Here is a 25,715-nt window from a genome sequence, read left to right on the forward strand (position 1 = left end):
CACACCACTGAAAAGAGATGGGAAGAGAAGAATTCCCATTACCCTGGACTAAAAGACATACTTTGCACTAGTGAAAATGAAATATTGTTTAAAATGCTTCTCACAGCAGTGTGAACATAGCGTTTACACTAGAGCAGAGAGGCACTAGGCATAACAAAGAATACAAGTTTAATTCAGAGCTTTTTCTCTGTTTTTTTTTCTTAGTAAATTTTTCTTTTCATTTCAAGCTGCTTAATTAAAAGTATCTGCTTTTGTCACTCTGACCTGTGTTTTTGTCCAGGCTTAGTATGGTACAATTGATACTAACCCAGTGTGATCTGCTGTTGTGTCTACTAAAGGAACACAGCATAGCGTGATGATGTTTGTTTCTGCTGAGATATAATGGCTATTTTACTTGGCAGCTGCTTTCTGAGACATGGTTCTCAGAGGGGAACTCTCAATTTCAACAGCTACAGTATAGGTTTCCTCTCTGGTACCGAGTGTCAAACATCTGCTCTCCTCTTATCTTTCCCTTCCAGTCTTCCCTGTCTCTGGCATAGCTTGCTGCAGGCCAGGAGTCCTTTCTATTTCCCTCTCAGATTTATGACAGCAGTTCTTTCTTGCCCAGGCCTACTATGACTAGGAGATTGTAGTTATTTCAGGTTATGTGGGGAACTACTGTGAACTGCTCTTTCCATCTTTGCCAGTACTACATTCCTCTCTACAAACATTCTTTGAGTGCCAGGATCCTGAAAGTCCCAGAGGTGCCATCAGCTAGTGAAGGGAAGAGTCAGCTCCAGCATTTGTGCAGTACTTAATCTTTGTACTTACATGCTCCTGTGGCTGCATTTTTACTGTGGTACACTTCCCTGTTCCCTAACATAGTTTATAACATGTCCTGCTCCAATTTTGTCTTCCTCCCTTAAAAAACTTATTCAAATGGAATCTGGAACAATTAATTATATCTTATGATCTCATAACTCTTTATGATCTCAAAACTATTTATAAGTATCTAAAATGCAGGAAACAAGCAGGTAGGGTGGACTCTTCAGTGGAGTGCAGCAATAGAAAAAAAGATAAAAGGCAGAAACAGGAAAATACAAAGTTCCATACAAACAAACAGAACTTCTTTACAGTCTGACTGATGGAGCACTGGAACAGGTTGCCCAGAGAGGTTATGGAGTCTCCTTCTCTGAACATATCCAAGACCCATCTGGATACCTACCTGTGCAATCTACTTTAGGGAACTTGCAGGGAGTTGGACTTGATGATCTTTAGAGATCCTTTCCAGTCTCTGCAATTATGTGATTCTGTGTAACTGTGTCTTTAGATTTTCAGCTTTGCAAGTTCAATCTGGAATTTAACGTAAAGAGATGATCAACTTAAATTACTGTTTCTTTTCTTTGAGAGTATGTGTTCAGGGTCAATTTAAAATTTTGCATTACTTGGTCTTTACCTTTGTTGATATTCCTCTCTCATTTTCTCTATTCTTGAAAAGGAATTTCTTTCAATGAACCTTAATCTTTAACAGCAAGTATCTGATAGGAAATGTGTCTGTGTGTTTTATGAAGAGAAAAATGGATTCAGCTGAATGTACGGATTTTAATTTCAAGTTTCTCCAGGAATGATTAGTATTGCTTTCATAAGCCACGCTTAGTCTTCTTTTTGAGCAATTAAGTCATCAAAAAGCCTCTGAGGAAATAAAATATTGCATTATATTGTCTTTTATGAGCTTATTTGGGGGCTTGTACAAACATACAAGACTCCATTACCTCCTATTAGCAGAATGAATTCTGTCCTCTACTAGGTGGGTTTAAGATCAGAATTTGGATGGTTGGCAATTGTCCAGCAAGTCAATATCCTTGATGGCACTCATCTCTGAAGACTCAGACATCCAAGCTTTCATTAAGATGTAACACACGGGCTTCCAGAACTTTAGCATTCTGAGTTTTTACTAGTAAATAACTATTTGCAAAAGAAAAAAAAAAAAGAAAAAAGAAAAGAAAAAAAAAGAAAGAAAAAAAAAGTGAGTGGGACGTTTAAGATACTTAAATGCTGATCTATATGGAAAATCCAATAATGAATTCAAAAACATAGATATTGGAGGTAGTGGTAAAACTCTGAGCAGATGGGGAAAAAGGACATATGTGCTTAAGTGGGCTGTGTAGAAGGTGTTTTAGAAGTGTATTATGGGCCAAGAGTTGATTTGAAAATAGTGGGACATCATGCAGGCTTATTGTTTTTTAATGTCAAATTATAGTCTTGACTGATGGATGCAGCAATACCTTCCAGTATTTGGCATCTATTTTGCTGACATTTTTGTGTGTAGATTCAGATAACTTCCTTCAGATCTAATATGCAGTCTAAACTTTCAATGAGAAATGTCACAAATCTTCCAGAAGAGTTCCAGAAAAGACCACAGATATTATCCGCATGGAATCCAATTCAGCTGAACCATACTGAGATGCCAATTAACAACCATGTACAATTCAGAGGAAATAATACAGCCCACACTCTTTTTCAGATTACAGATTTTTTATTTTTTTTTTAATCAACTCTTTCTTCTGGATAAAGAAAAAGATGCCAGGCCTCTCTAATGACTGCTTACTTTTTTTCCTACTTCTCATGTGAAAGAGCTAATCTCAATCCTTTAGTGCCATTCAGATGTTTCAAGCAGAGAAATGAAAGTTTAGGAAAATATTATGATAGATATTTCTCTTCTAAGTAACCAGACCTGGGATAGAAGTATTATTCAATTAATTACTGCTGTATTTTTACATACATTTACATATAGACACTTTGTTCAATATTTTATACATTTAATTTATACATTTTTACCTAGAACATTTTAAAACAAAGAAGTTTCTAGATACTGTCGTTTACTGGAAAAAATATGTAAGTGAAGATGTAAACAATGGCCAACTTGATTACAGGAAAAAAAAAAAAAAGTCGCAAGTATTTTATTTTGTGAAAAGTTAGACTTTGCAGATGGAGACTGATATTAGAATAAATACCTATTTGGTATCTATTATGAGAAAAGGAGTATACTTAATAGTTGAACTCACCACAGAATTTCAATGTACTTTTTAAACTCAGTCTTTCAATTATCTATTCTGAAAGTGGCATGCGAAGAAGATGGTTTCACTAACGTTATAAGCTTGCTGGAAATGCTTTGCTGCATCATGCGCTATGCTTATCAGAGATGAGGACTACCTTTGGACATAACTGGAGTGCTATATACTGTCCTTAGAGGCCAGGGCATTAACTTTTAACTGCACAGGAAGACAGAGTCATAGTTACAGCAAAGTCTGTGAGAATATCTGCCAAGATCTGCTGGAGAAAGAATCTGAACAAAGAATCAGACAATAGAGAAAAACATCTCTACTTTTTCTGGCCAAGTTGCATGTAAAATGTACACAGGGAGACATAGTTTATAGATAAGACAAGGACTGTACGTTTACCACAGAAGTTGGTTTGTGTATTGATGTTGCCTTCTGTAACAACCTCATCCTGACTGTATGCCAAATAGCTTCTGGCAGATGCTCAGCTCAGCGAGCCTACATTCCTTAGCAGCTACAGTTTAGCAAATACGTGTAAGAGACAGAGACAGGCTGTGAAGCTGATGGTTCAGAAAGGAATTTACTTCAGAGTAGGAGATGATTATATAAAGAAAACAAATGATCAACTACAAGTTTAAACAAGCAAAGGTAGTCTCATGCATATCATGCTGATTTTTGTCATAAGAGACAACTAATTAGTCCCCCAAAAGTGATACTATTGTCAAAAATACAATCCCAAACTGGATTTTGAAGATTATCTTTCACAAGGAGTCGCAAGTTCTATAAAAAATACAGGTACTCTACAGTGTAGGAACATTGCATGTTATGCATATGATTTCCAAAATTGCTATTTACAGAGTTATACGAGATGGAGCTCTGGTTCCAAATGTTACCTGTTTAATACGCAAGATATAACAAACTGTTAGTATAAGGAACATTATATTTTTGTAGTATCAGACTACTTGTCAGGATGCCAGCTAGTGTTTCAGTCAGTTTATTTCTAGGATAGAGGATTTGCCAGACTCATTTCAGGAATCTTGCATTTGAGGAAATGAAAATATGAAGACAAGTCACTCACCAAAGATTTGGGATCCTTAACCAGTATGAAGCACCCAAGAAAGAGGGCTCATAAGGGAAGGCATTATAGAGTAGACATGAGAAGAGCAACTGATCACAGTGATTATGTCTGGAAAAGGATTAATGCAAAAAAACAGCAAGAGACCATTGGAATATCAAATTTAACTTCTGTAGAATGCTGAAGCAGAACAGCTAGTGTCCTGAATATGCTCCCCAAGAAATATAGAAATTGACTTATCAAGCAAATCAGATTTCTTGTGACACAGTGACCAGATGTTTGTTTCACCATTCTCTGGCAGACAGTTGAAGAAATCCCTGTACTAATCTGTTGCTAGCATCCCAGGGCAAAACTAACATCCTGTCAATTTTCCATGTGCAGAAATATGCCCTCAACACAGTAAGAAGACAGTGGTATTACAAGCTTCCAAAAATCCTTGCAAACTTAGTGAAAAGCAGAAATAATGATGGGCAGGAACTGAGGCAGTAAAAATTAATTATTTTCCCTATTTAGGCTCTTTATTAGGATAAATGCTTGTAAACATAATCTAAACCCCAAATTCTTTCTTACGCTTTCCATCCTTTTTGCTGCCTGTTCCTTTTATTCAAGTCCCTTATGCTTACAGTTTTCAGAGTAACATTATATACATACCTTTCCAGTTGTGTTTCTTTGGATTTAGCCAATTGACTAATTCAAGACATATTTTTGCAGTTACTCATACTGAAACACTGGCCTTCAAGATAGCCCAAAATCTGGTATGTCCTGATGAAGTTGTTTTGTTTGTTTGTTTGTTTGTTTGTTTTGTTTTGTTTTTTAATATATATATATAACTTTCATTATTTCTTCTTTTGCATGGTTTTAAAATCTTTGTGCTGGTGTAATTGCTCATATGGAATGTGGAAGATCTGTCCCTTGCTCCTCTCTCCCAAGATGTTTTGATTCTATTGCTGTCAAACTGTGAAAGAAGTTGAAAGTTGTGACATGCTATTTGTCTGGCTATGGCCGTCCTGTAAGTATATCTCCAAGAGGTATGACCTGTCATATTTCACTTACATTGGTAACACAGAACCTAAATGATGATAATTTAAATGTCAACAATATCAAGTCCAAAACATAAAGAAGGAAGAGAAATAATATTAATTATACTTCAAGATTATAGATTCACAGGAAGAAGATTGAAAAACATTTTGAGAGTCTAATAGTTTGTCCTTAAGACAGAATAAACTAGACATAAATGATTCATGGCAGTTATTTCTCTAACTTGTTTTCAGAAACTTACATTGATAGAAATTCCATAGTATTCCAAGGTAATCTGTTGCAATGCTTAATTATCTTCAAGATAAAAAAATTTCCTCATGCTTAAGATAAATTTCCCTTTATGCAATTTAGAAGTGCTTGCCACAGGGACAAGGTGTTTTTTCCTATTTTTGTTTGTGATTGAAAAAAATTATTATAGATCTATCTATCTCTCTATCTATCTATCTATCTATCTATCTATTTTTAATATGAGGGCTGATTTGAATGTAATTTTTATTATGTTGGCCCACAAGGTCAAAGGTGGAGATTGATGGTATGGAAAAACAGGATGAACCTTACCAACAATATTACATTTTGTTGCTAAATGGTAGACGGCAGCAGAAGAGCAATCTGACAAAATACCATCTGATGTGGTAGTATGTATGAAGCAAAGGTGTGTCACTGAATTCATCCATGAAGGAAAAAAAAAAAATAGCACCCAATGGCATTCATTGATGCTTGTTCAACATTTACAAAGATCAAACAGTGGATGTGAGCATAATGAAGTAATGGGTGGTCAGTTTCAGCAGTGGCAGCAGCAACAATGAGTCATCTCCACTGGTGCAGATTTTTACAATTGTAGCATGCAGGCTCTTGTTCATCACTGGTGAAAATGCAAAGCTAACGGTGGTGATTACGCTGAAAACTATTGTTTAGTAGCTGAGAATTTTACTCTATGAAATACTGTTATTGTACTTGGTTACATTTTCCATGGGAATAAGTAGGAGGCATTACTTTCAGAGCAACCTGATATGTAGCTCAGTCCTAAAGAGGTCAACAGATGGATCTTTTGGTCAAATCAGTATGGAATTTATCTCAGCCTAAATATCTAAATGCATCTGTCAGCTCTGTGAATAAATAGTTGAAATGCTTCATGTAGACATCTACAGAGTCATGTGATTCCATAATTGCCACAAAAAATTCAAGGTTTCATTGAACTGCCCACCCATAGATGTCTGTTGTCTTCTTGGATACCTAATGAGTGGAAGATTCTGATAGGACTGCCATATTGCATGATACAACATCATTGATAATACTATGCTTTCCTGAATCAGTATCTGGAAGTCACTGAGAGAAATCCAACTTATCCTGGAGAAGCTTTTCTGCTGACAATATATATACATCTACTTTCAGGTGAATGAAATGGCCTTTTAAGCTCTGTTGGCTGCTTTTGTTGCAAGATTTGATTAATTTACCCCCACACAGAGGTTCTAATGGTTCTTCAAGAGTCCTTCTCAGACCAGAAAGATGCAGATGCGACAGCAAGATATGACATATATCACTTCAAGCACTCTTGTTGTGTCTTGGACACGCTAAAAAGTTTTAAATAGAGCTTAAACAGAAATGCATACAAGTCTTCTAATACAAAGATCTTTAATAATTCTTTTTCATTCTGTCCTCAGTCTGTCCTCATAGCTTATGCTTTTAAGACTACTGTTCATTATTGTTGCTGTTTCATGTTTTCCTATGATATATCAACATATTTTTCTCTTTTCAGAAGATGAGGTAAAAGAGAGGTGGTAGTTGTATAGCATAGAGACACTACTTAGGTATTTTTCAGTGGCACTGCTTCCTGGCTCGTTGATCTCAATGTTGAACTTGTATTATTTACATCTATTTTAAAGTAATATTTTGCTCTTGTCCCATTTTGCATTGCACCCTATTTATGTTATTTTCTACCTTCGCAAATCATTTTAAATTCTAGCTCTGAATGTCAGTGTGCTTGCATCTGCTCTTAGTTTGGTATACTCAGTTTAATGAGCAATGCCTCTATTGCACTGTTGAGATAATTAATTAAAATATTAAGTAGTGCCAGGTTCAGACCAGACATCAGTGGATCACCACTTGACACAGCTTTTTTATTTTGACACTCCATCATAATATCTACATTTTCTATATGGGTCTTCAGTTAATTGTATATGCAACTCACAACATTTTGATCTAGATAAATTTCTGTTTATTTTGTAGTGAGAACATGATGTGTGGCAGTGTCACATATATTACTTTCCTTGCGGTATATGACAACAAATCTTTTTTCCCTTTCTACAGATCAAATTTTCTCTGGAATGACATAATCTGCTCTTGACAAATCTATTTTAACTGTTACTTACCTTCTCGCACTCTTCTGTATGCTTACTAACAGGCAGCCTGTCTCAGCAGTTTTCTGAGTTTGAAAGTATGATGATATCCCTGTACTACCCTGCCTATTCTTTCTTATAGGCAAGCCTTGCATTTTTCCTCTTTTAGTCATCTAGAACTTTACCTGTCCCACACAAGCCCTGGATGAAAACCACTAACGCTTTTATTGTTTCACCAGGTTGAAGTCTAAGTACCTCAGGGTAAATTTCACCAGGCTTAGATGACTAATTTGCAGTATAGTAGGATATTACCTTAATTTCTCAAATGTTTGAACTTGCTGGAAGGCTTTTGTAGGTAAACTTTTGTGCTGTTCTAAAATTTTTTCCCCACCCCTCCACCCCCAGTTAAAATATTGCCATTGAACAAACAGTAATAAAGGATGGAATCTAAAATAAGCCTGAGAGGATATTTTATTGTTGTATCCCTAAACTGTTTTTAAGACAGCTGTTTACAAAGTTCACTAATAGTATTAATGCTGTTAACCGTTAAAAAATGTTTGGTTTTAAACATAAAACAAAGCCATGTATTTCAAATTAAGTGTTAGAGGAAATGTCTAACATCCTAAAAATATCTGTTTTTTTTTTTTTTTTTTTAATAATAAGCTTGTAAATAATAATAAACAGTGTATGCATAATACTAAAGCATTGTTATGGCTAGGCCTGGCATTCTTTGTTGTATGGAACAAAGAAAATGAAAGCACAAGGAGAAACTCAGACAGGAATGCCAAGCTCTAATAAGATAGTTTTATCAGGACAAAGCTGTCTGGTGCATACCAGATTCTCCTAAAGATGAAATATAAATAAACAAACAACTGCAGATAACATTGCATCATCTAAACAGACTGGAAAACAAACTGTTGTAGGGCTTGGACAGTCTGTTATATAGACTCAAGAGCATAAACAGAAACAAGCTTCTGCAATTTCAAAGGAAAAGCTGAGCCATGATTATATATGCTTTAGAATTTCCATATGCAGAAAACAAGAAATAGCTTATTAACTCTTGCTGCATAAATACCTCAGGAAGCATCTTGACAAAAAGGAATTCTTGCTACTGAACTTGGATATTAAAAAGAGAAAAGAAATTCAAATGGACTTTGAATTATATATAAATTCTATATAACCTGAAAATGCTTATTTTCTGAGTCAACCAGAGGTCTGAGGACATTGATGCTACATAAATTATTTTCTTCTTTAAGAACGAATTCGGTTTCAGTTCAGAAGCTTTACATTTTAGATTATCAGAAACAAACTGGTGAAGTCAGACCAAAACATCTGGATAACTAGCAGGAGACAGTCTGTATGCACCATATCAGAAGGATGTTATGATGGACTGGAACACATGATTTCCACTTCCTTCTGCTCTAGTTCTATGCAGATCCCACTTGTTGTAGGATCTACTTGTATCCTAAGTAGATAAAATACTCAGTATGTCTCAAGTTTTCAATCCCAAGAAGAATGAGATGTGCAATGATGAAAGTACCTTCTTTAGAAATGTGTTTTTTTTTTTTGCCACATTAGTGTTTTGTTTAAAAATAATAATAATAATTAATCTAGCTTTTAGTTTAGTGTAGAAGAACAAAAATGCTAAATATTATGTTTTGCAAAACATAACTATTCAGTTTCTATATAATCCTTTATTTGCTGTAGTTCATAAATTAAAGACTTGCATAGGAAAATAAGTTGAAAATAATAGTGTAATTTAGAGGTTGCAATGATAAGTATTGTTTTCCACAATAACAAAAAAATTGATCGTAAACCAAGATTAAGATTACACACTATCTGTGCTTATACCAACAGGGAATTTCACTGTGAATTACAAGGAGTTTAATTTTAAGCATATAGCTGTGTGCTAGGATGGTTTTGTTTTATTATTGTTTTTCTATGACATTTTATGTCTGCATATGCATAGATGAAAAAAATTTAAAGTTTTGTTTCAACATATGGAAAGGCAGTTTTTAATGTAATTTGACGTTTGAGTAATTCAGTAATTGCTTATATACCTTACTTAGAGATATTTGCACCCTATTGGGCTTCTGATCATTATATTCTTTGATTGATTACACCTTTAATTGGTGTAAATGTGGGCTTACTGGTTAACGAGAGCTATACCAAATAAGCATGATTTTCTGTTGGGATTCAAGGTTACCTTCATAAGAAAGCTTGCATTATTTTAGCATGTAATATTCTGGATTATTATTTAATTTATTATTTCTTGATACATTTTAGCATTATAAGATAAATCCATTTATTAACCTTTGCTGGCCCTCTTCATTTAATTTCTGTAAGTTCTTATTTGTTTTTTAATTGCACAATGATAAATATATTGAAGTTTGTTGTTTATGGTAGTAAACGATTGAAAATTAATGATTATGAAAGATGTATGCTACAGTTAAAAGATTAACTATCTTTATTTAGGTTATGTATTTTATATTTTATTCAGTTTCATGTTCACAGACCTTGCAAAACTTTCACGCTGCCTAGGTTTATGTGCTTATATTTGAATGCTGATAAAGTGCGGAATTTCAATCTGTTATTGTAACACTTTGAAATGAAATTTGTGTTATACTTTTATCACTGCTTAAGTTGCTTCCAGAAAATTTGATTGAAAGTATAGAAAAAGCAGCCATGAAGAAGGAAGCACATCTTCCATTCTCTATTTTTATGGCTGACACACATTACATTAGTGTCTTTTTGTGCAAGAGACAGTTTGGAATAATGAATATCAATTTCATGCATGTTACACACAGGCAAGTCTTATTGCTCGTCATTTTCCCTACAGTTTTCTTAAGAATCGGTCTGGATTATGAAGTCTACTTCAGTTGCCACATTCTTAGTATGAAGTAAAAAGGCATTTTGCCCAAGCCTTTCCTGGCAAGAGTTTAAATTTAGTCATATATTCCTCTGAAAAAGTGAACAATTGCTTTTATGGAAAGAGAACTCAGATGTGCAAGCTGGAAAGCAGCCACTCTGCACTCCTACCAGGTCTCTGACTTGAATGATAAGGGGACCAAGCCTGCCACAGAGACACTTACAGAGCAATTTAGATGCAGCATTACTTTCTGAGCTCTGCATTAAAAGTAGATAGATTCTTTTTTGCTTCATATATTCTAGCTGCACCGTCTCCGGGGCACTGCACAGAAGTCGGAGGAGCAGTTCGGGTGCCTAAATTAGGTGTCTGGCATATTTTTTAGATATTCTAAATATATATAAGACACTCCCATAGGACTACAAGGTGTGATGCAGGGCCTTATTCCAGTCTTTTAAAGGGGTCAGAAGCCAAACAAAATCAGAAAGCTAGACAAAATATTTTAGAACAATTCACACAGTATAAAGCATCTTTGTGTAAACTCAGATATCTCCTCATCCATTTAGAATTTTAGATGATGTTTTCTCTCAAGTCAAAGTTTTCCTCTCATAGATTCATGAGTTTCTGCTTTTCCCCCTACTGACTATGTGAACTTGTGATGTTAGCCATTGTAGAAATGATCATATTGTTAAATTTGGTCACAGTTATCCCACTGTGATCAGAAATCACACAAAGTGTAGGTGGAGCTACATTAACTCCTGAGTGGCAAATACCAATTTTCATGTAAATTGGTCTATTGCTAATAATTTGAGTGTGTATATGGAAGAAGTGCTTTCCAAGGAGAAAATAGAAAATATTTTGTAGATCTTATTGCAATAGAGTGATTTCTTCCACAGCAGCATTTCCATCCCAAGTTGCTAAGTACATTGCATCTCAGTCTGAGTTGAAGCTGGTCTGGGCTTACCCTTCTCCCCGTGGTTTTAAATAGATTCATATTTATGGTGTTATTAAAAAAAAAACCACTATGTTTTGCACCTATATTCGGTTTCTAATGTTTCTCTTTGCAAATTAAGTCCCAGTTTGACTCACTATTCCACACATTTTGTATAAGTGACACAGAATATTTACAAGTGTAGTAACTATAGACTTATTTCGCAGAACAATGTCTTTTATACAGTCAATTAAATACTTGTTCCACCTTCACATTCTTTACATACAATGAAACTACCTCTAGGAAGCTAATTTTAACTTTTCTTCACTGATAATTATATTCATTCTTGTGTAAACCTTGTTGTTACTCCAATGCCACATAATAAAGATAGTGTGTTTCTTCATAGATGTTTAGATAAAACATGTGGTTTAAATTCCACTTTCAATAGGACTAATTGTATGACAATATCAGCTTCTGAACAGAGAAGACCCTATAAGTATATTCTGGAGGAGTAGGAGTAAGAGCTGATCTTTGTGCACAAAGATTACCCAGGACTGGGTAATCTTGTAGATCTTTTCCAACCTTGGTGATTCTGTGATTTCTGACATAGGACTGTCAGGCTGCTTTGGCAGCATTTCACCACTGTACTTCAGTTTCTCGTTTTGTGAAAAGAGAAATAACAGAAATAATAGAATAAAATAGAATTTAACTAGGAAGGGATCCTTAACAGCCATCTAGTCCAACTCCCCTGGAATGAACAGGAACATCCACAGCTAGATCAGGTTGCTTAGAGCCCATTCCATCCTGGCCATGAATATCTCTAGGGACGGGGCTTCCACCACATCTCTGGGCAACCTGTTCCAGTGCCCCACTGCCATTATTGTAAAAAACTTCTTCCTTACATCCAATCTAAATCTTCTCTCTAAAGGGGGCCCCTTTAAATACTGAAAGGCCAGTACCCAGTCTCCCTGGAGACTTTTCTTCTCCAGGCTTAACAACTTCAGCTCTCTCATTCTGTCCTCATGGAGGAAGTATTCTATCTGTTGTATCATTGTTGTGGCCGTCCTCAGGACATGCTCCAACAGGTCCATGTCTCTCCTGTATTGGGGACTTCATGTCTGGATGCATTAAAGTGATAAAGTGCTGTTATTTTACAGCTCAACAGCATACCAAGATTACTGCTATATGCATCAGAGAATGGTACCATTATATGTATATAGTCTGTCATACTATATTTTGCAAAAATGTTAAAAGTGAGTAACACCCTATTTGTTTTACCCTGAAGGTGGTAAAAATAGTTTCTTTCTTAGCAGTGAGAGAAAAAGCAATTTGTTGTTGTTGTTGTTGTTGTTTCCCTAGAGGGAAAAAAATATAAGAAAAAGAAAGAAAGGAAAAAAAAAAAAACAAAAAACTAATTAACAAGGATACTTGCATTTGACAACTTGAAAGAGTACCTCAATTAATAAGATAAATTAACTAGATTTCTGGAATCTAACTTACAACATAATTAAATTAAAGTGTGTATAAATCCCACCTTTCAGTATCACTTTCATTTTTAGATACTTGTATATATTATCAACTTTTTTTTCAATTTAATTTTTTTTTGTGCTAGTATTGTTGTTCATTGTATTTATAAGAAATCCCAGGAAACTAAGTTTTTATAGTCTGTGTAAGGTACAAAATGTTAATAGGCCTGAAATATTTCTTGTTATATATGGCTTTTGCATAGCTACTTTCCATTTTACTGTTTCTTTTTTTTACAGATTTTACGTAAAAGACTAAATTTAAGACATAAAAGTCATGCAGAACAATTCCTCTTTTAGCAATTTTATAAACAAAGAAGTACATCTTTTAAGGAAAAATAATCTACACTTACATTGTGACTAGTGTGCTTAATAGCATCACCTATATCTAAGTTTAGATGTCTCTGCTAAGACTGATTGGTCTAGATTATAGTCATTATGCAAAGGAGTGATTCTACTACTGCTTTCACCTTATGTTTTAGCAGAAACTTCCTCCATAGGACACATAACCAGCAGCACTACATTATAGTTGATACAAAATACAAATAATTCCTTCCTGACAGCAGCATGTTATCAGAGTACGATCTGCAAAAAAGAAATCTGATTAACTGAATTGTAATCTTGGCTATGATTGCTACAAATGTTATTTGTGTGGGTATAAAATTATTATTCTTTTTTTTTTTTTTAAAGAAAAATTTTGAAATATTTTCTCTGTTTGAAATATTTTCTCGCTTTTTTTTTTTTCTGTAGAACAGAATCTATTTGCTGAGAACATTTGCTGTAGAAGTAACTTCCATATTTTTCTAGATCTTTATCTTTATTTCATTTTATGATTTTGTGTTTTTTTAATGTACTGTGGATCAGGATAGATGCATTATCTGTGTTTTTCTTCTTTTTTCTTTTAACCTTATATTCCATATTGTACTGATAATCTGATTCAGATCACTTTCAGTATTTCTCTTTTCTTGAATAAAAAATTCATTCTTTTGCATGTTTTTACATTTAAATTTTGCCATACATCTCAACCATCTTTCTGGCCCTTGCTGGCTCTGTTCCATCTCCAAATATGTCTTAATGCCTTTATGTGGAAACTATTTTAATATAAAAGAGCATAATGATTTCTGAGTGGATGTTGCAGGCCATCCGGTCAATGGTCTATGAACCCAAGTATTTCTAAGTAAACCAGAAACCATTAGGTCATAATAGCTGTGAAATAAAAAAACTAAAACATCTGAATTTTAATAACACTCTAATTATATATTTATTCCTTTCAGTAAAACCACTTATAACTCGTGCAGTTTTTCATGATTTCCTGTAATGTTTCTGACAAAGTTGTCAACATCTGCTGGATCTACTAACAGTAAATTTAAAAGCAACATGATAACTCCCAAAACCTCCTTTCTTTGGTGCTTTTTAGAGAGGAGAGTAATTCAGATAAACAGCACTACATCTTAAATCAAATGTAGGTTTTTGGGGGCAAATGAAATATATTGTACCCTGAAAGACTAGTTTTATGGCTTCTGTGGATCAGGGACTATGCACGTTGAAAGAGTTATGTATCTAAAACCAGAATTACGTAGCCTGAAGTCTTCTAGCTACTGTCAGAAACCATCTGGGTCAGCTGTAGTTCCTTGACTCTGTAAGTCACTAAATTACACTCCCAGAATTGGGGACATAGCATCTTTCTGCTGAGGAGTAGGCCCTAAAAGATAGGAGTGAAGTTTGTCCTGCTTACAGATGTAAGCATACACACTATAGACACATGCAAGGAAATTTGTGATATACAGCTTCTTAAAAGTAAATGGGAATAAAATAAAATAAAAGTAAACACTCTTAGAATGAATTTAAGTTGATCTACATGTCTATCTTAGAATTGTATGAATTAAGCTTCAAGAATGCCTATTGCTTCCAATTCACTACACTTCACTACAATTCACTACAATTTTCTTTCATACATGCTGGTAGTGTGTGTTTCAGGTACTAGAAAGAGCTTAGGTTCTGCATCACCCTGTGTGATCTTTTGATGGAGGGATCAAATCTGAAAGAACTCCCAAATATTCCTACCATGTACAAAAGATTACAGCTTCCCATAGAGGTTTATTATAGAAGTTTATCATAGTTTATCATATTCTTTAAAAGCCAGAATAATATAACTGCAATGATGGTTTCCATCCCTCATTTCATAGAATCATAGAATTTTTTGGAGTTGGAAGGGACCCTTAAAAATCCAACTCCCTGCATTGAATAGTGACATCTGCAGCTAGATCGGATTTCTCAGAGCATGGTCCAGTCTAACCCTGGATGTCTCCAAGGATGGGGCATCCACCACATGTCTGGGCAACCTATTCCAGTGCTTCACCATCCTTAATGTAAAAAACATCTTCCTTATATCCAATCTAATTCTCCCCTCTTTTAGTTTGAAATAATTTCCCCCTGTCCTATCACAGCAGACCCTGCAAAAGAGTCTGTCCTCTTCTTTGTTGTAGCTGCCCTTTATTGAAAGGCCATATCATGTCTCCCTGGAGTCTTTTTTTCTCTGGACTGAACAGCCCCAGCTCTCTCAGCCTGTTCCCGTGTGGAACATCTCTTGGATCATTTTTTGGCCCTCTGGAAATTTTCTTCATTCAAAATGGCTATCATACTATGTCTTTCATCCACCTGAAAAGTCTCTGCAGTCCCAATTTGCAGAATATAATAGGAAGTGCTGAAAACAGGGACTATGTAAAAGTGTTCAAATAATGCCATTGTGCAAAGTGCAAAGATGTTCTAAAAAAATTTCATTTGACAGATAGGAAAAGCAAAAATGACAAGAATAATGAGAAAGAAAATACTTAAAAATGCCTTCTGTAGAAAGAAAACTTTGTTCTCAGATATGAAGTATGTTAAGACATTTTATATATACTTATTTTTAAATATAAAAGTATTAAAGCAACCTCAAAGGTTTATCTAGAAAATGTAGAGAGTGCCATTTCCTAAATGGGCTGTCTTTCTTTGTGAGACACCAAACTTATGTTCTGTCACTGTGTAACATATAGCTGCCTAACTTCAGAAGAGGCTTCTGGATTTTCAATTTGGAAAGTCACTTTTAGAAATATATGGGATCTCAGATCCTGCTCTTGCCCTGGCCCTGGATATTTCCTTTTGGTCAACAACTTGATCAGAATGTGAATTTTGGTATTTCCTTCCTAATACTCTTTGTGATGCTGTTTAATTTGATAGGCAGATCTGATGGGTTCCAAGTAACTTAAAAATGCATATTGCAATTGAAAAATCTAGCTGTAAAATGAAAGCTCAGCATCAGGAAAAAGTATTAGATGCTTGCTCTCCAAAATAGTTAGAAAACTGTCATGTCTTCATACTTTTTTTGAACAGGGCTATAAAAGTAAATCAAAATGACTGTAAAGGAGGAATGATAATGTTTTCCTGTTAAATATTGGAGCTGTAGATGTCTAATGATTTCAATGAATTTACTTTTTTTTTTTTTGAGATAAAAATAAAAGTCAGCCTTGGGAAAATATCTCTGAAGAATTCTTTGCTGTGATTTGTTTCTGGCTTCCCTACCATGTAAGTTTGTATAGTAGTCTGTACTAAATGAGAAATATTAAGGTAATAAAGTTCTTAATTTAAGTTCCATCACTGAAATGACAGTTATGAGAATGAGAGAGAGTCACCTAATGCTGTAATTAATATTACTGGTTAGACTGCCTGACATTCTGAGAGATTAAAATGAAACAAACAAATAAATTATTTCCATGGAAATAATTACTATTAATTTGTGAGAGCGGGAAACTCCAAAGGGAAGAGAGTTCTGTGGCTGATCTACTTACATCTTTTCTTTGGAGACAGCATGCCAAGATACTCCATTCTGCAATTTCTAAGACTGTTAAATTTTTTTTCTCTGTTCTTCCTGGGAACCAGACTAATTCTTGACGGGACTTGTTTGTGTCTTACCAGCCATTTTGGGTTCTCTATGTTCTCCATTTTTTTTTCCAAACTGTGTGCCACATTACTCCCTGGAAAGATGCATCCTCTCTTTTCAGAGTTTCATCTGTCCTACTGTGTCACAGCCTGAGTGGAGCAAATTCTCTGTTAGAGAATTAAAGTTGTGCTCAATTGTTCTCCACAAACAAGGCTGACTGCCTTGGAAATGTTTGAGTCTGGACTATTAAGCTCTTATTTTCTAAAGCTGAGAAACTATGGCTGAACTGATCCCAGTTATCTATTAACTTCCAAATAACATAACTTGCCTAACATAAATGTCCCAGGGCATACCATACAGGAGACTATGCTCTTAAGTAAATTGAAGAGATGAATGAATTCCAGTGCAGGAGAAAGTTCTGTGCATCCTTTTAATTTATTAGCATAGACACGATTGCTTTTGTTTCTACTTCTCAGCTCAAACTTTTGGGAATAGCCCCCACACAGAGTTATGAAGAAATGTATAAAAGAAATACAGTCTTTCTTAAGGCACCCAAACTTTGCACAGTGTCATGGAGGCTGGGAGCCTGGAAATGGAGAACCTCTCTAGAGAGTTGTTCACTAAAGGCTGCATTGTTCAGTTTGAAATGTGAGAAAACTACTTTATTTGTGCAAATTTCTCTTGAACTAAGAGTTCTGGGAGCCTTTGTTAAACTCAGAGACATGAGGGATGTAGCTACTACTTTTGAACTAAATTCTAATACATGCTTTCCACTTCTTCTCATCATGAAGATGAGAGGAGAAAGGAGCATTAGATGTGCTTTTCTTCTTTTTGCAGTAGTTGCTGTCACTGCAGCTAGCCTCTCAGTCAAACTCCTGGCAGAAAATTAACATACAGGATCCCACACAATGCAGTTACTCAAATTCTCAACCCCTTTGCACTCCTCTGCTTTATCTTAAACATCCATTCCAGACAGACTGGAGAAGTACTCTCATTCATGAGTATGAAACTCTGTCAGAAATATTTTTATTTGTACTCTTTCTTTGTTGCTGTTGTTAGTTGTGGAGTTTTTGTCATTTTTTTTTTCATTTCTTTGTTTTGTTTAGCTTTTCCCCACACCATTAAGAATGGATGGATTAGGACTCTTGGTTTCAGCAGAATTATGCATTTTGGGAAAGAAAAGTGGGGAGATAAGTTTAAATAAATTAGACTGACACAAAAGCTGTACATAAATGTGGAAAAAAATATTCTTAAAAACACATTGTCTGCCCAGCTGAAATCCAACAAGACAGAGAAAACATAAACAAAAATTTCCTGCCACAAGTGGTTTGTGGCAAAACCCTATATGGTGTTGTTTGTTTGTTTGTGTTGTGCGTCCGTGCTTTTTTTCTGACAAAGTCTTTGAGAGTTCTGGAATTTCCATATCATAAGTCTAGTACTGATGAATGTTTAGGGATGAGGTAAAAAGACACTTAAATATTAAACAGTGGTAAAATATATTTTAACCTAATTAAAATGCATTTTAACAAGCCTATGTAGTTCTGAATTTCAGTGCTTTTCACATACTCTATATCAATGTCCAGCATGAAAAAATTTAAGCTCTTAATAATAATCACCTTATTAACCATACGTAGTCTTGTACTTCAGGGGACCTTGAGTTCAGGGATTTAATTTTTGTCTAAAAGTATCGTGCAATCATTCAAAAATGTTTCTTGTGTTTCCTGCTGAAGGACTACACAGCACTACTTTGGATTATGCTCCATTCCTTCACAGTTAATAATTCCAATCCACTATTATGGTATTTGAACTTGAGTGTGATTCAGATTTCCCGGCAAAATGTATGCCATGCTACTACAGTAAATAAATAGCTGCTTTAACTTCACTGGTTCACAGAGTTGAATGTCAGAAAGCCATATTTGCATTTATACACAGAATAATTACATGCTGATCAGAACAGTATAATTAGGGATACTAATATAAAATTTTAACCAAGAACTTGACTGTTTGCAGAAAAAAAAATAAATAAATAAAAATCAAGAGGAGCAAACAATAATAATAAATAAATAAAATAAATAAAAAACTAAATAAAAGCTGAATGTTTAAACTATGTTTTGCAAAACCTTAAAACAGTGGCTGTAATACATGTCAACTGGTTATTTGTCTTAACTCTTACCTGGCATAAATGTCATATTTCCTTTCTAATATATACTTTAAATTGGAATCTTTGAACAACTCATGAAAATCTGCAGATCTTGACTAACAATATATTTGAATTTCCCTCATAGAGAACTGAATTTGAAATGCTCAGAATTACAATCAACATGAATTTGATGGTTCAGCTCAGCTACTAATGAATTACTGTATGTATCACAGAATCACAGAATTGTAGGGGTTGGAAGGGACCTCTATAGATCATCGAGACCAACCCCCCTGCCAAAGCAGCTTCCCTACACCAGGTCGCACAGGTAGGCTTCCAGGCGAGACTTGAATATCTCCAGAGAAGGAGACTCCACAACCTCCCTGGGCAGCCTGTTCCAGTGCTCCGTCACCCTCACCGTGAAGAAGTTCTTACGCACATTCGTGCAAAACTTCCTATGCTGCAGCTTATGTCTGTTTCCCCTTGTCCTGTCTCCACGTACCACTGAAAAGAGACTGGCCTCACCATTATGGCTGCCACACCTCAGATATTTATAAACCTGGATCAGGTCCACTCTCAGTCTTCTTTTCGAATGTATGCTATCAACTTCATGTTATAGTAAAAAATTTGATCCCTTTCCAAATGTAGAGGTCTGGAACTGAATGGAGTGGCTGAAGCCCATCTTTTGATCCCCAAAAGACTGTACAGAGATAATTAAAATATCTATCTTGATTTAGAAGAGCCTATTTGCTGATCATTTGATTTCTTGGTGTTGGAAGATATTAACTGAAATCTGAATAAATAGGAAAAATTTGGTGAGTTAGCATCAAGAAGAGAATCATAATTTTACAATGCCAAAATGAAATGCAAATGCACAAGGTGATTAAAAACATTTTGTTTTTTTCTTGGTGGTTGTCCATTTTTTCTCCTTTTATTTTCTAATATTTTCTAATTTACTTAGAGCTGGGTGAGGTGTGGATGAACCTACAACTGGAAAATTAAAACTGAACTTTGAAACAATAGCACACATCTGCTTAAACAAACAGATTGGTGCTAGCTGCACCTGTGTTTTTCCCTTGTAACCTGCCTCCAGTATCTGTAAGAATGTTTTCTGGCAGGATTACTTGTAGAAATAGATAATACTAAGCTAATAGAAAGAAACAGTCAAGTAAAATGAGTTCAGTAACATAATTCACATTTCCAATCAGAAAAAATACCAGTGTCAATATAACTTCAATTCAGTATGATTCCTGTTTTGAAATTCAAGTACTCAAACAAATGGCTCACAAGTAATTATTCTTAGAAACTCTATGTCACTTAACTACCTAAAGATATATGGAGAAAACTACATATAACACTTAATTGCTGCATAAACAGAGAACAGAAGGAAAAGTTATCTAAATAAATTATTTGACAGAAATCTTGACCTCAGTTTTACTTCTGATAAACTAATTTTTTTCTGTTTTGTTGTGATACCTATAAAATGCTACAGTATATGTGTACTGAACAGAATGATACTGACCAAATCATGAGATTAGCCTACATATTCGGTGACTCATCTATGACTGCTTTTTAACTGATGGCTTTTATGTCAAAATAGAGATGTAAAAATATCATATGATATCAAGAATCATGGATATACATATTTTTGTGCTAAACATTTGTTTTGGTTTTAACTGAGACTCTAGAATGAATTACTGTAGATGCAAATCTATCGGCATTGAAGGGGAAGAAAATGTTTTCATCAACCTTTATGCTGTGAAACTGCTGAACGATGTACATCTCAAGATATGACTCAGGCTCACTTAAGCAAATCCATCATGAAAGGTCAAAATCACTTATGAGGGTTAAACACAAATAAAATATCATTTTTATAGTTTTTCTAATCCTCAACGGATTCAGAAGACATTTTGGTTTTCTCTGAAGGCATTTGTTTATTGCACTGACATAGAAAGGGCCTGATTCAGGTATGTGTTTTTCAAGTGGATTAAGGGGCAAAATAACAGTGGGGTAAATTCTGACATTATGACTACATTTGCCAAAGAAGCACATTTGGCATATTTATTTAATAACTACATATACTTTGAAGGGGATGAAGTAATAAAACATTGTTATCCCTGCTCTCAGAAAATAACATTGAACTCCAGCAGACTCTTGATAATTTGTCAATAATGAAAACTCCTGAATGGCTGCATGGCTGACATTGCTGCAGAAGAAAAGAGGAAATGGTTTCTTCCCACTGGAAATGCAAGCAGTGTTCATACATGAGACTGAGTTAAGAAATCTTTCATTTTATATCATTAGTGTTGTTGATAAGACGAACTCCAGAAGAATGCAAGAGTAAGTCCCTTAAGATTGTGATTGCCCTAGCTTCAGCTGTAGTTGAGTTTGAACCTCAACTGCCCGAAGGTACCATTTGATAAGAAGTAACAGCATTTTAGGAGTCATGGTAGAGACAGAGTTATGTTTTCCAAATGGAGCAGGAAAATAATGATTGCAGTAGTTTTGTACACTGAGTGGAAACATCCTGCAGAGGTCTTGGGCTTTTGCATTTATGTCCTTTCTAAACACTAGGATCTCACACAGTCACAGACTGATAACAAATTTTGAGAGTAGAAGGGAGAGTAAGACTGTGATGATCCACAAGTATCATGACAAATAGGGAAGATAAGGTAAAGAGCTACTGCCCAAGAAAATGGCAAGGGAGCTTGCTCTTATATGATTTGAATGAATGACCGACTTTATTTTATTCCCAAGAATGTTATATGTTTTGTACATGGAACCCATGTGGAAGCAGAAGGATGGACAGCTAAAGCCATGTGAAAGGAAGTACTTGATTTACCCAGGTTGCTGAATGGCAATTTTTAGGCAGCAGGATTATCTCTTTATTGACTTTATATTTGAAGTCAGGAACTTCACTGTTAGGTAACACAAACTACATTGTCATCTCTTCTGTACAGAAAACTACTGCTTTTCTCAATGTAAAACTCTTGATCAGAATGCCTTTCAAAGTGACCTTTCATGGCTTGAGCTCCTGATTTTGGGATAAGCTGCAGAATGACTAAATTTCATTTAATAGCAGCCACAAGTAAGTCCGCTTATACAGACTGCATGTTACTATTTGACAGCATTCCTCAGTACACTTAAAACTTCCTACAGAGGAAGTCTGAGCTAAATCAGCTAATAAATGAACGTGAAACATGTCTTCATTAAAAATATATAGATAAAGAAACCTTATTGTCAGCTAAACTGAAAACCATTAGAGATTTACTAGTGCCTAGTGAGGAAGGCATCACCATCTGAAATCCCTTGCTTTTACAGGAAATAAGCAGAAGAAGACGATCTTTCTAGGCACTCTGAAGATGGTATTCCATAGAAGAATTTAGGCTGAAATTATGGACTTGTTGTTTCTATAGCTTTTTATATATTAGAAGGACAAGTCCCCTGAAGGTTGGCAGGTAGAATAAACTTATAGGAATTTCAAGAACATGTTTGAATGACATGAAAACCTTTTAGCATTTCTGCAGATGCAAGTACCAGAATTCGTATCTCCCCTTCTTTACTCTTTCCTAATGTACGTTTCCAAAAACATAAACTGCTTTCCTGTTTTCTGACAAATCCAGGTTTGTCTGCTCTCGCATCACCTCAACCTATTAGTCAAGGATATTTTTGAGCATTTAAGATGGACCACCTGACAATGCTGCAGCCAAATGTTATTGTGAGAGTAGGTAAGATAAGAGAAGAAAAACTCTCTTGTTCTGAAAAAGTGTCCATGCAAATATTCTCTTTTAAATTTGATGTATCATTTTTTTCCCCCCTTAATTACTTAATCTAGCTCCACTACCATAGACAATGTAATGATTTTTTTTTTTTTTTTTTCTTCCAACCTTAGCTTCCACCATTTCCACACTTGCTGACTTTTGGTGAAAGCCAAATCTTTCTAAATTCTGTAGTAGAAGTCTTCCATGTGACTAAAAAATATACATTTAAAAAAACACAGTGATGCAAAATAAAAAGACGTGGGAGAGTGACTAACAAACTCAGTGGCATTCAGTACTGATTCCTTAAGACCTAATTGTCACACATTTAAGTTGTATCTATTTGTGACACCTATGGTTACATAAGTACGGACAATGTTAATTAAAATTATCCTCTTACTAGTTACCAAACATGACATTCTGCACTAGTTTTGAACACGAAGTTAGACCAGATAGTCAGACTTTTTACTGTCATTGGACATTGGCTTTGTAGTAAGGAGCTGTTGACTTCTTGTGAAATTAACCTTTGCCTAACATTGCTAGCAAGAGAAACAAAAATAATTTTCTGTTGAAACTTTTGATTCTGTAAATGACCTTCACAAGGTATTATTTGGATTCAGAGCATTTTCAGGCACAAAGCTGTACACTGTGAAGAAAATATATTTAAATGAGAGAAAAGGTATTAATTTGGATGAGACTTCAAGGGAGACTTCAAGCTCAACCATACCTATTACTTACCTAAAGATGTCCTGACTCTTAGGACCCTGTCTCAAAGTAATTTTTCTGTGTGGTATGCTACAAAGTAAAATGTACATTCTTCCTAACACATAATTAGTTCTCTTGGGGCTTACATAAATTGCAGTTCTTATACACTTGTGGCTGGCACAAAGTAAATTTGAGAACTGAAAACCTTAGGATAATGTCAATCTCTATACACTGTCCACCTGTGATAAACCTAGACCTGCCCTTTGAATGTTTTATCGAGCTGCAAAATAAATAGATAAATAAATAAATTATCCTTCTCTGAGACCTGGGTCTAAAAGCATATTAATTCTGTGTTAAGAAATAAAACACGTAAGCCATCACAAATTCATGTTATTAAAATATGCCCGTGTTTCAGATATTAGTGCTGAGTTTGTAGCTACAAACTGAGGAATTGGAAACTCCGATCTCCTGGGAGGATCATATGGATATAAATGAGCAAGATGTTCTTATTTATGATCACCTATTCACTCATGAGCAGGGAGGTTTCTACTGGCATTCACAGCCTAATAAATATGGAGAATTAACTTAATTACAGTGGCCACATCAGTAGACTGATTTCATGCATCTCAGGAGCCTAACGGATCTGGCTGATGTGGTTGCTGACCTGAGTTCCATCATATTTGATAAGTTGTGGCTGTCAGGATGTCAATAACTGGAGAAAAGGAAATAACACTCCCATTTGTAAGACAAAGAAAGAGGATCTGGGAAACTACAGGCCAGTGAGCTTCACCTCTGTGCTTGGGAAGATCACAGAACAGATCCTACTGGAAAACATGTTAAGGCATATGAGGGACAAGTAAGTGATCTGTGACAGCCAGCATGGTTTCACCAAGGTAAGCTCATGCCTGACCGATCTGGTGGCCTAATGTGATGGAGAGACAGCATTGGTGGACTAAGGAAAGGCAACTGATACCATCTACCTGGACTTGTGCAAGGCCTTTGACATGCTGGGAGATCTCATTGTCTCCTTCCAATATTTAAAAGGAGTTTATAAACAAGAGAAAAATCAACTTTTTACATTGGTAGGTAGCGATTAGACAAAGGGGAATGGTTTCAAGCTAAAGGAGGGGAGATTTAGATTAGGTGTCAGGGGAAAGATTTTACTGAGAGAGCGATGAGGTGCTGGAACTGTTTGCCCAGAGAGGTTGTAAATATCTCCTCCCTGGAGGTGTCCACAATCAGGTTAGATAGGGCCCTCGGCAACCTGATCTAGTACTTGATGTAGCAGTTGGCAATCTGATGGAGATTGGAATCTGATGATCATTTTGATCCCTTCCAACCCAAGACATACTATGATTCTATGATTCTATGATACTATGATTCTATGACTGATGAAATATGTTTATCTGACTGGAGCTGTAATTATATACAAACATTTAAGAATAGTAATGTTTAATTGGATAAACTAACCTACTATGTGTACCACATTTAACAACTTCATGGGTATCTTGTAATCACTATTCAGTCAGGCCAGAGAACATGAAATAGTGTCAAGACCATCAAAACAGAGAAAAATAATGAAAAAATGCAGTCAGTCTTGAGGCTTATTTCCAAGGTTAAATGGCCTTATTCTTCCATTAGGAACTGTGTTTGCTCTTACATTTCTTATACACATTCTTAAAATCAATCTATTAACCATTAATTCAAAATACACTTCTGTGCATACATCTTGCTCCTCTTGTGTTATCCTGAAACTGTTGCATAATAGAGGAACTTTCCCTTGCACCCCATGTGGTAAAGTACTGGGATTGATCAATTAGATCTATTACATACAAAGATATGTGCATATGTGTAGGAAGTATCTTTACTGTTCACTTCTTTCTAAAAACACTCATTCAGTGTTCTAAATATATATATATATATATATATATATATGAAATGCCTGTTTGTCAGATGTTAGCATTTTTTTCTTTTAAGAAAAGAAATCATGCAGAAAAAAAATAAAATAAAGGGGAGAAGGTAGAAAGAAAAATCTTACTGGAAATTGAATACTTTCTGTTTCCTATAATTCCTAAAGAAATCTATAACACAATAGTAGGTGCCTGAAAAGCTCCCTTGCTGTACTGGAGTGAGCAGATGATTTGTTGTAGTGCAGCTAATAGACTTATGTTTGCCTATCTTTTGGACTCTCACCTGGAAATGAATTACATTCCATGATTTCTTTGCCCATGTGGTCCCATTACATTGGAGGTTTGCTTTCTGGAAGAAAACAAGTCTGTGTTGTCTGTGATGGGGTGAGTTTGTCCTTCACAAATTGAACTGGAAAGCGCCTTTGGATGTGATGAATTTAGCTTTGGAGTATTAAGTCCTGAAACACGTTCACAAGTTC

The sequence above is a fragment of the Meleagris gallopavo genome, chromosome 1, assembly GCF_905368555.1.
Source record: "Meleagris gallopavo chromosome 1, MGAL_WU_HG_1.1, whole genome shotgun sequence".
Lineage (NCBI taxonomy): Eukaryota > Metazoa > Chordata > Aves > Galliformes > Phasianidae > Meleagris > Meleagris gallopavo.